A 10,130-nucleotide genomic window follows, 5' to 3' on the forward strand; every position below is an offset into this window, starting at 1 on the left:
ATTAGATTTGATACAAATTATTTTTTCATTTTAACTTAATTTTAACTTTGATTTTATTGGACTAAAATTAATTTTATCTTCAAATCAGCAACAAAAAGATTTATACTATCATTAAATTATATTTAAGAGTATAAGAATAAAATATTTTTATCACTATCAGATAAAAAATATTATCTATGAATATTTTGATTAAATATATAGCATTTTAAATTCTATCTAAACTATTTTTAAAAATCATAATTTAAAATTTGATCTACAGAATGGATTTATAAAAATAATAACTAATTAAAAATTTCTTAGATATATTTCAAGATAAGAGTTTTTACTCTATTTCGTACGCATCATTAATTTAAAAAAAAAAGTTGATTAAAAACACTAATTTTAAATTTAGAAAATTTAAACTTAAAAAATAAAAATAACGTATATTACTAATGTATCACAATATGCATAAAACGGAACAAATCTTTCAGCACTTTTAAATTTAATTCCTTACCCCATGGATTAAATTAAAATAAGATAAGATAAAACACTATGCTTTCTCTTTTTTTTACCCGTTCCGTCCCTTTATAAACCATTGTTTGCTTCCCAAATTCCCATCATTGGACTCATATATATATATAGTCATCACAAGGCTCTTATTATTTCCTATCAATCTATCGTTACACCAATGGCCATGCGAAAGATTTATGCATCTCTCCCTGCTGTAGCTGCCGGAGTTGGATTCTTCTTCTATAATGCGAAGGTAAGAAAAAGATATCTATTATTTATATTCATATAAAATGTTATATAATTCCAAAAAGTAACATCAAAGTTTCTATGAACGCAGGAACATGCAAGAAGAATTTCAGCATCTAATCAGGAAACAATATCTACAACAAGAGTGGTGGAAGAACAAACCAAGGCCATTAGAGAACCAAGTGTGGCACCACAGTTTGATGGTTTGCATTGTTTTGAAACATTTGTTATGAACAAGGTAAAAGAAAAAGATATGTATTTATTTTTGTTCATATAAAGTGTTATATAATTCCAAAAAGTAACATAAGGTTTCTATGAACGCAGAAACTTGCAAGAGAGATTTCAGCATCTAATCAAGAAACAATATCTACAACAAGAGCAGTGGAAGAACAAACCAAGGCCAGTAGGAAACCAAGTGTGGCACCACAGTTTGATGGTTTGCATTGTTTTGAAACATTTGTTATGAATTAAATTCTCTGAAAGATGTACAACTTAACTGATTCTGTGAGTTAAATAAAACAGTAGAAGAATTCATATTTGTTCTTTTAACTAATTTGTTTCAATTTATTTCAAATCATTCAAGATAGATATCACATGGTTAATTTCCACTGTAAACCATCCTTAATTGTTAAACGTAACAACATTGCATGCTACAACAGACTTAATTAACCGGGAAATTTGAAAAAAAGAATGAAATTTTATGATGCAACTGAGTTTATACAACCATCATACTCTGTAGTCTGGACCAACAATTTTTCACGGTCCAAATCAGGAAAAACTTCAATGACTACCCCTCAACAGTAGCCGATGGTAAATTATATTATTTTCCAATCGACATTATTTTTTTTTATAATGATTTTGCCTACAACAATAAAATCTAAGGTTCTAATAGAACTCCTTCAATTGCTTGTTCTATATAATGGATTACACCTATCATCATCTTCTACCTATAATGGCAAATCTTGCAACACCAAATATACAAGCAATTTTAAGAAAAATAGCCTATAAAAATGCACAAATCGTTTTACACAGTGCACATATTACAAGCTGTTAGGCATTTGAAACGTGGTATGTTCAAGATCCGAAAATGATCAAATAAAAAATCAAGAACTGCAAGCTATCATATGCATGGCACTTATACATTGTGCTTAATGAAGATAGATCAGCGAACCTAAATTGCAAGCATAACAGAAGCAAACTAAGGCCTTCCTCCACCCATACCCTATCTTTTAATTAGGCTCAAATGACAAGCAAACCAGAAAAAAATTAGGGCTCCAGAATGTTAATTAGTTCATTCTTAGTATCAACGTTTAATCACACATAAGAAAATTAAGGTTCTATTTGGGCATAACAGAGCACATAACAGATCATAGAAGAGGAATTCTCTCTTGTCCCTGTTTGGATTCAACTCTGGGGACTTCCGGAGCAATACTAGAAACTCCTATACAACAAGGTGAAGATAAAATTACCTGGTAAAAGGAGAAATCTGGAGAATATTCGGTGGCTTCAGGATATGAAGTAGTGTTCCAGTTTTGGAACCTGAAAAATACCCCCAAAGTTAAGAATATTTTGTGAAAGACTTTACATGAAGGGATCCCGATGAAGGAAAATCTTAATTCAAGATTTCAAAAACATAAACCCTACCTGTCTGATTTGTGATGCTATGGAGGAATCGGTACACCATTGCCTGTGGGGATGTGAAAGCGTGGTTGAAGCATGGGATCTTGTAGGACTTCCGCTACTGAATCAAGCTATGGAGCCATGGAGATGGTGGTTATTTTTAATGGAGTCTTTGAATCTCGAAGGAAGAAGGAGCTTGCTGCGAACCTTGTCTGGTGCATCTGGAGAGCAAGGAATGCTGCTGTCTTTGAGAATCATCGACGATTACCGGTGGAAATAGCTGAAGAAGCTTGCCGCATGACTGAGGAGAGATGTCTCTCGTGAAACTCTCATATGAACTTACTTTACCTTTGTTTTTCTTCGGTTTCCAATTGTTATTTTACTTTTCTATTCGCATAGTCTAAAATACCCTTTTGCTTGTTGTCTATTATCGACCAACTAGTTTTTGGTTTTTTCATTAAAATAAAATAAAAAAAATTATTATTTTTTTAAATACGATTTTTGAATTTTAATTTTTTAAATATGATTTTCTTTTTGTATTTAGTTAGACAAGTTTGCCGTGTCAAGCAAACTCTATAAAAATTATTGAGTTTGCCTTACTTTCGACGAATTTTATAAATTTTATAGAGTTCGTCTTACTACCGGTGAATTCCGCTTTAAATATATCAGATTGAGTTTGAAAAGTTAACAATAGTAACCATTATCATCATCTCCAGAATACACAAGAGTAGACAGAAATAAGTCGTATTTTATTTTTGAAAAATAGTTATTTTTTTAATATATAATTAAAAATATCCTTATTAAATATAGCTTATTCTGATGTACTTGTGTATTTTTGGAGACGATAATAATAGTTGCCATTGTTAAATATGGCTTGTTTTTTTAAATTTATAATTAAAAAAATCATTGAAAAAGACAAGAAGCCATACTTGTTCTCTAGATATTTTTGTGTACTCTTATATACTGTTTGGAGATCTATATACTATTTTGGAGATGATGATATGGATTAAAAACTAATAATTTTTTTATTTTATTTCAAAAAAAACCCCACTAATTTCTCCAATAAAATTCATTGTCTTTGAAAAAAAAAAAAACAGTAATAATGTTGTCTTGTCAACGTTGAACAGTTCCAGTACAAACTACAAAGGAAAGAGGAGTTACTTCTCTTAAACCATCTCCAGTAGGGAACTCATTTCAATCCCTATTTATGGCCCACCTGTTATAAAAAGTGATTCCACATCAGATTTTGCATCATAACCAATATAGAAATTCAATGAATCTCTCTTCTCCATTAGAATTAGAATGAACTAACTTTAATCCCTATTGTGATCCCACCTAATTAATTAATTAAGTAATTAAAATTAATATAATTATTATTTTTTTATAATAATATTATTTAAATTTATAAATTCAAAATAATTCAATATTATAAAATATTAAAATAAATAACTTAAATTTGATTAGTATTTTAAATTATATAAATAAAAATAAATAATCCAACTAAAAATTATTTTATAATATATAAAAATTAAATTTATTTTTTATGTAAAATAAATTTAATTAATTATGATTTAATATAACAATATAAATAATATTTGATATTGATTTAACATAATTATTTATATTAATTATAATTTAATATAACTAATTATTAAATAATTAATATAAATAATTAATTAAATAGATATATAATTATTTAATATATATATTTAATATATTTTTTATTTTTTTTTATTAACTTACCACATAGCATGATTTTATTGGTTATTGCAAGTCCCTGCTTAGAGGGACTCTCAACCTTGATCCTCGTGAAGAGCCTTCTTTCCCTTTTCACTCCAATGGTAATTGAGTCCCCATATGTCAGAAGAGGAACTCTATTTCTTAGCATTGGAGTTGCTCTTTGTCGTTGGAGCAAGCGTGGAAGACTGACACTGAATGCAGAGACATGGACAAATTGCGAGCTCATAGGTTTTAAGGAAAAAATTTACAAAATTTATAGGTGTTGTTCGTGATAATATTTTTAGTAAAAATAAAATATTTGTAGTTTTGACATTCAACTATTTATTCATATAAAACAAAATTAAAATAATTAATAGCCAATATTAGTTAAGATTGTAATTTTATTTTATTTAAAAAAATATTTTTAATTATAAATTATAAGTATGATTATAATCTGTGACTAACGATTGATATATAAATGAATTATGCTTTAAAAAAATTTGAATTATAAATTATAGAATGTATTTAATGTCAATTTAAATTTTTTAAATTTATAGTTTTGAGATATATTCACGAATAGACTTTTCAAATAGGCTCGTGAGCTTGTTGGACTTTCAAATAGGTCGGATTTGAGTATAAAAAAATGCTTATAAGAAATAACAATATAAGCATACTTTAACAATATAATTGTTACTTAATTTTTTTCTACTTTAAAATTAATATTCATTAATTTTAAAAATTATAAAGCAAATTTTTTCCAAAACATATTTTTGTGCAAAACAAAACTTTGCTTTTGTTAAATACTTATCTAAATGTATTTAAAGCGTACTCAATCTATATTTAAGAGGTAAAGAAACTTTATTTTTGTTTCTTTCAAAATGTAACTTCTACATTTATCTTTTGTCATCTAAATTTTATTAGATTCGTTTTATATACTCCTTCTTTATAATTTAATACTTGGTATAAATCGATAGATGTTCTTTTTTTTTATTATTATTTGCAATTAGAAAGAGATAAAGTTTAAAAGATTTATTAATAAAATACTTTCATATAAATTATTTAACCTTTATTTTATAAAGAATTTATTTAAAATTTTGTTTTTATTCCACATTTAAGCTTTATTATCGCTATACTGTATTGTATAGAAAGATGGAAACTAAATTTTTATCTTTTTTTTATTAGAAATTTTTTATGTCAAGTTTTTTAGATTCTTGGACCATAGTCAATTTAATATAGTGAAAAGGATCAAGAGAAGGCTGAATACGTTCTCGTGAACATGCGTCAATGATTTGATTATGTTAATTATCAAAAAAAGAAAGATTATGTAACTGCTTCGCAGAAAGATTATGTAAGTTTTAAATATATTTTATATTTAATTTAATTTTTTTTTAAGATTTGCCTTATCAATCTCAAATTTTTTAAAAGTATACTTAAATAATAAAAATTGATTTAGTAAACAAAATTTCAAAGACAAAACAATCAAATCTCATCAAAATATTAAAACAAAATCATATTTTTAACAACTTAAATATCAAATTTAAGTTTTTATTTAGCAATCAATCAAATTTCAGTTTCTCTCAATAAACAGAAAAGAAGTATTTGTCAAGACAGTAGCAACAGCTATTCCACTTTATACTTTGAGTTGTTTTAGATTACCTAACTTCTTATTAGAGGAAGTACAAAAGAAGATAATAAACTTCTGGTGGGGGCAAAAAGATTCGGAAAGAAAGCAGTGATAGATTAAATGGGATATTATCAGTAGAGAGAAAACTCAAGGAGGCCTGAGAATCAATAATCTAAAAGCTTTCAATCTGACCATACTAGCCAAACAAGGATGGAGAATAGCCACTAAATCAGATTCACTAGTCAGTAAACTTTACAAAGAAAGTTATTTCAGGTATTCTACTTTCTTGACAACTGAGACAGGTCACAATCCATCCTAGACATGGAGGAGCCTACTTGAAGGGAGAAAGGTTTTAGAGAAAGAACTGCTATGGAAAATTAGTTGGGAAACTCAGTGCAAATTCTTGAAGACCCTTGGATAAAAAACTCATTTCCTATTGCTACAATGCAAAATCAGATCTCTAATGCTCAACTAAAATGGGTTAACCAACTCATTAACAACAACAGACAATAGGATGAACACACAATAACAACAAATTTTGTTCCAAATATTACAACTAGAATATTACAGACAGAGATTGAAGAAAGGAATGATAGACTAACTTGGTCCAGCGTAAAATCAAGGATATACTCAGTATCCACGGACTACGAAATTGCGTACCGCTTTTTCCACTCACCTATGGAGCAATACCGAAAGCATGCAGAGAAAAGAAGATGTGAAAAGCCCTTTGGAACTTACGATGCATTCCAAAAATAAAAATGTTCATTTGGAAGGCTTGTCATAATGGACTTGCTGTGAGGGGAAGACTGAATGAAAGGTTCCAAAGCATCCCCAATGTCTACCCTAGGTGTGAGGAAGATGGAGAATTAGTCACTCACTGCTTAATCCAGTGCCATCTCGCAAACCAAGCATGGCAGCTTTTACCGGTTAGCCATTTGGGCCAAGCATTAGGAACTCAGCCGTTCTAAAACTGGTGGTCGCATGTGGTAAATCAGTCGAACTAAATGACACAGGAGTTCCAAACAAAAACGAGGACTTATCGTGACTTCTCCCTTCTCTCTTCTCTTTTCTATTTTCTTTTTTTCTCCTCAGTTATTTTATTAATCTCTTTCTTTAGTCATAAGGATATTTTGGGAAACTCCCAACTCTAAATCTGGCTTTTGGTGTCCAAGATAGGACCGAACAATTTATTGTATTTATTTTACTATTTTAATAAATATTTTTCTACTTTAGAAAAAAAATCAATCAAATTTCAATTGAAACTTCCAAATGAGATGAGATGAGACGAGATACATGCATGTACCCTATATATATAGCCATAGCCAAAGATTGAATATTAAAGATCTGAATTCATAGTCATTGCTAACCTAATGAGTAGTTGAGTGCATTAGTGAATAAGTGTCCTGCTTCCATGGCTGTGGAGTGTGGAGTGCACGTTGTTAGAGTATAATTAGAATCAATTAAGATCCATTGACATCATTTAAATTTATTTAGCATATCTGTATATTAATTATAGGATATTACGCTTTTACTACTTTGATTCTTCTAGCACCTATATATATCATTGTACATTGTACATTGTATCTTTGGCAAAACACCGAATAATACACAAAAACATCTTCTTTAGATTAATCTCTTGATTCTAACACGGTATCAAGAGCATAGATTTTTTATTTCTCTATTAAAATTACTTCATAGCCAATTTGTTTTTTTTTCTTTCTGGCGGTGTTCTTTGCCCTTGATTTCTGATCCTTTCCTGATGCTTTGGTTTGCCACCATCTTTCTTACCATTTTCGTCTCGTCATCACGAGTCCAACGAACCTAACCTTGTCACCGAAAACCTCCAGACACGCCGTCGCAAGTCCCTGCCACTGCCCTTTTCTTCTCCTCTCCAGACGCATCCAGCATCGTCGGATTCGATGCCACATCAACGGCGTAGAAGTCTCCATGTGTCGCAACCTGCGCATCCCACGTATCCACATCCAACCCATGTATGGATCCGCGTGTTGACCCTGTTGAGTCAGCACTGTTGTATTTTTCCTTCTCCATTCCGACATTGCCATATGTCCTTCATCGCTGACTTGGCTTCTGATGTGTCTGCCAATGTGGTAATTGACGTGGTACATAGTGAGACCCTTCTTAAGATTTTTTGGTGAGCTTTTTTCAATTCAGGCCTGATTTTATAGGCTTTCTCTCTTTTTTTTTATTCTGCTATTATGAAAAAATTAGATATTTTTCATTCTATTCCTGTTATCCTTAATGGCTCCAACTATGCTCATTGGGTTAAAGTTATGAGAGAATTTCTTAAAGGGCACAAATCATGGCGCTATATGACTGGTGATATTGTTTGTCCTATTAAGCCAACTGTGACTAAAAAATCAAAAGATGGGACCTCAAAATCCAAGGAGGATATTGAGAAAAACTTTGTGAAAAATTGAAAGATTAGGATAGTAAAAGTCATCAAATTATCACTTAGTGTTGCAACACTTCTACTTCGGGCATTCATTTACAGTTTGGCCATTTTGAATCTGTTAAAGAAGTATGGGATCATTTGGCAAAACGTTATACTATTTCATAGCCTTAAGCAAGAACGTGGACAAGCGATTTTTTATTTTCTTGCTCAGATGGAAATTATTCAGGATCAATTGACCTCTTGCGAGCCTATTCTTAAATATTCCACTAATTCTAAGGTATATGAAGATTATCGCAACCGAACATGTCTTATACAGTTCATGCAATGCTTATTTTTTGACTCTGGTACCTCTCAATGAAATGGAAAAGCTAAACGTAAACACCGTCACATTCTTGACTTCTGTTCGTGCAATGCTTATTTCTTCTTCATGTCTAAGCGTACTTGGGGTGAAGTTATTCTCACTGATGTTCATGTTATCAATAGATTCCCTTCTTCTGTCTTTCGTAACACTACTCTCTTTGAGCATCTTTATCATATTTCTCCAGATTACAGCTCTCTTCATGTTTTTTGTTGTATCTGTTTTATCCTTCTTCAACCTCATGAACATAATAAACTTAAACCTAGGACTCACATGAGTTGTTTTCTTGGTTATGGCACTGAACACAAGAGTTATCGTTGTTGGGATCCTCTCTCTCTCGACGTATTCGTATATATCATCATGCTATATTCTAAGAGCATCACATGTTCTTTAGTTTTTCCTCTTTTGAGTTCATTCCTTCTACTTAGTCAACGTTTTTCACTAACTCCAATGTTGATCTTTTTCCTAGTGATGATACTACAGGTTTTATCTCAAGTCAACCTATCAAGCCTCCTACTCTTCCGCCTTCTCCATCTCCCAATGATTCTATATCGGACGATGCTTCTGCTCCTACTGTCATCTCTCCGTCCTCCACTCATTCTTCTTGGGTAAGAAATCCACCTCCTCATTTTCTTAATTATCATTTTTACCATGAATTTAAGTCATTTCGAAAAGCCTCCTCAAATCCAAATTGGCAGCAAGCAATGCAGGAAGAAATTCAAGCACTTGAAAAAGCACACACTTGGGACTTGGTTGATCCTCTTTTTGATCAAGAAGTTGTGGGTAGTAGATGAGTATACAAGATCAAGACTTGCTTTGATGGTTCTATTGACTTTTATAAGGCACGATTGGTTGCTCAATGATGTACGCAAGAGTATGGTATTGATTATGAAGAGACTTTTGCTCCTGTTACTCGTCTCACATCTGTTCGCGCTCTCCTTGCCATTGCTGCGGTTAAAAAATGATATCTCAGTTAGATGGATGTAAAGAATTCATTTTTTAATGGGGATTTAAAAAAGAAGGTCTATATGAAACCACCCTGAGATATCCTTATCCCTCTAGCAAAATCTGTCTCCTTCGTAAGACACTTTATGGTCTTAAGCAAGCTCCTCGTGAATGGTTTGACAAGTTCAACACCACTATATGCAATCTCGGTTTCACTTATAGCCCTCATGAGAATGCTCTCTTTATTTGTAAAAGTGAATGTGAGGTTGTTCTTCTACTTTTGTATGTTGATGACATGATCATTACTGAAGATGATGTTGATGGTATCTCTGATCTTAAAGCATCCATTCACCACGCTTTTGAGATGAAAGTTCTTAGTTCTCTCAGTTATTTTCTTGGCCTTGAAGTCTTATCCACAAATGATGCTATCTATCTCTCTCAAACTAAGTATGCTTCGGATCTTCTTGCTTGAGTCAGAATTACAGATAGTCACACTGAATCTTCTCCTCTTGAGCTTAATGTTCGGGTTACTCCTATAGATGGCACGATATTAGATAATCCTACTCTTTATCGACAGTTAATTGGAGATCTTGGCTACTTAACTACCACATGACCAGACATTGTCTATCCAGTTCATATTCTTATCCATTTCTTGTTGGCTCCTCGTACTACTCACTATGCGGCAGTTCTTCTCATTTTTTGCTACATTAAAGGCA

General features: G+C 31.2%; 1 long non-coding RNA gene across 1 annotated transcript; it reads right to left on the reverse strand.

The window, feature by feature from the left end:
- Positions 1-402: 402 nt before the first annotated feature.
- On the reverse strand, positions 403-2,757 carry LOC112727023 (uncharacterized). The gene is made up of 3 exons (XR_003165546.3): positions 2,380-2,757; positions 2,205-2,274; positions 403-729 (listed from the first exon to the last, which is right to left on the reverse strand). It is a non-coding gene; the product is annotated as an uncharacterized lncRNA (long non-coding RNA).
- Positions 2,758-10,130: the final 7,373 nt, after the last annotated feature.

The sequence above is a fragment of the Arachis hypogaea genome, chromosome 12 (genome assembly GCF_003086295.3).
Source record: "Arachis hypogaea cultivar Tifrunner chromosome 12, arahy.Tifrunner.gnm2.J5K5, whole genome shotgun sequence".
NCBI classification, from domain to species: Eukaryota; Viridiplantae; Streptophyta; class Magnoliopsida; order Fabales; family Fabaceae; genus Arachis; species Arachis hypogaea.